This window comes from Anopheles stephensi, unplaced genomic scaffold (assembly GCF_013141755.1).
Source record: "Anopheles stephensi strain Indian unplaced genomic scaffold, UCI_ANSTEP_V1.0 ucontig132, whole genome shotgun sequence".
Classification (NCBI taxonomy): Eukaryota; Metazoa; Arthropoda; class Insecta; order Diptera; family Culicidae; genus Anopheles; species Anopheles stephensi.
In genome coordinates, this window is record NW_023405050.1 from 95,001 (window position 1) to 97,500 (window position 2,500).

The following is a 2,500-nucleotide window of genomic DNA, read 5'->3' on the forward strand; positions in this document are numbered from 1 at the left end:
TGACCACTCTCATTGACCTGCGGCAGTACACCGACTCCACAGCGCCAATAACCACACGAGCAAAGGTTGTTCAGGAGGATGTCAGATTATCGATGTACATCGTACACCAACATTTGACGTACCGAGGCATTACACCCCGCACGCCCCCAACAGGACCAATCAAGGCTCGCATACGACCTGCGACTTACTGCGGCTCCCTGAAGGTCCCCGTAGGACGACCATCACCAGTTAAGGTGTAGTTGACTTGTCAGGGCACGGTAGTCCCCACAAGTCCCCGATTATTCGTGGATATCGTCCTACGATTGTTTCTGACTCCTTTTGCTCCCCGCAGGTCCCCGTAGGACGACCATCACCAGTTAAGGTGTAGTTGACTTGTCAGGGCACGGTAGTCCCCACAAGTCCCCGATTATTCGTGGATATCGTCCTACGAGTTTTTGTGACCCTTGGGTTCCCGGCAGGTCCCCGTAGGACAACCATCACCAGTTAAGGTGTAGTTGACTTGTCAGGGCACGGTGGTCCCCACAAGTCCCCGATTATTCGGAGATATTGTCCTACGAGTTTTAGTGACCCTTTTGTTCCCCGCAGGTCCCCGTAGGACGACCATCACCAGTTAAGGTGTAGTTGACTTGTCAGGGCACGGTAGTCCCCACAAGTCCCCGATTATTCGTGGATATCGTCCTACGAGTTTTTGTGACCCTTGGGTTCCCGAACTTTGCTACGATGGTTCTGCCTCCAGAGGAGACTTATGAACACTTCGTATCATTTCTTACACCGAACCATGGGATCGCGAGATTGCTCCCGGATCCCTAATCACCTTACATTTTCGTTTCGTTTCCGTACACTACGATGAGCTAATTCAATTTGTTTGTTCGTCTGGCGAACGTTTTATTGCGGAATTACCGCGGTACTTCCAGCCGGGTATGGCTGCCGTACGACCTACAGGATAGATCATCGAACCACTTTTCGTGCATATTGTCCGTCGAGGGTATCACCTCGATACCCCCAACAGACCTTTGGACACTTCCTCACTACTCCTTGGAGCAGCAATCAGGGAACCATATAGTAGGAACAGCCGAATATGGAACTCTTTTCGTACTTTGGACACCTCCTATAACTTGTATGGCGACTTCGGGGACCTTCATTTCGTTCTCAGTTGGTACCCCTATTTCGGTCTTTGGACACCTCGTCTTACCCGTATAACTCACTTTAGGTCCACTTATTTGCCTGATATCTCATCGTGAACCCGTTTTTCGTACACCGTACACACCTAGGAACACCACATATGCGTTTCCCTTTCGATCGTGAAGTTTTCAAATTTTTCGATTTTTGGTCCTAGAAATTCATGAACGGTGGGAGACCAAAATTTTTCATAAAAAAAAAATTTTCACCGTTTGACCATAAAAACCTTCTTTTCGTACATACCCCATCATTTCTTCACGTTTTAGGCCATTTCTGAAATTTTCGCTTCGATAGTGTGTCCCCTATAATACAAAATGAACATTTTGCATCTCCCACAAGTGGCCATTTTTTTCCGCCACTGAAGAACACGACCTCGGGAACTCGGACCTAGGACGTGGCCATGTAAGTCATAGGCCACCCCAACTTTTGCAAAATACTGTTTCTTTTCACTTTTCATGATCTAAGGCGCGTTCCGACGGCGTTTTGAACAAATTTATGAGAAAAAAAATTTTGACCCTCGGACCAAAATTTTTTCGTTCGGGGCCCCATGGCCTATGGCCAGTATGGGAACTCGGGATGCCGATATGACAAAATTTGTCAAAAAATCACTAAAAAGTCGCTATGGCCCATTATTTAGAGCTTGTTGAGACCTTTCTAAAACACCTTGGTTGACCCCTGTCCGATAAGTAGTTTTCGAGATATTCGAGAAAATGTGATTTTTTGGGACTTAGAAAATTTTTGACCCGTACCCTAAGAAAAAGTGATTTTTTCATAGGACAATTTTTTCTTCGCAAATACTGTTTGGTTTCACTTTTCATTATTAGAAACGCGTTCCGAAGCCATTTTCATCAAAATCTCGTGAAAAAAAAATTTCACCCCCGGACCAAAAGTTGGCCGTTCGGTGCCCTATGGCCTATGGCCAGTATGGGAACCAAGGATGCCGATATGCGAAAAAGTGTCAAAAAATCACTTGAAAGTCGCTATGGCTCATTAAATAGAGCTTGTAAGACCTTTCTAAAACACCTTGGTTGACCCCTGTCCGATAAGTAGTTTTCGAGATATTCGAGAATAAGTGATTTTTTGGGACTTAGAAAATTTTTGACCCGTACCCTAAGAAAAAGTGATTTTTTCATAGGACAATTTTTTCTTCGCAAATACTGTTTGGTTTCACTTTTCATTATTAGAAACGCGTTCCGAAGCCATTTTCATCAAAATCTCGTGAAAAAAAAATTTCACCCCCGGACCAAAAGTTGGCCGTTCGGTGCCCTATGGCCTATGGCCAGTATGGGAACCAAGGATGCCGATATGCGAAAAAGTGTCA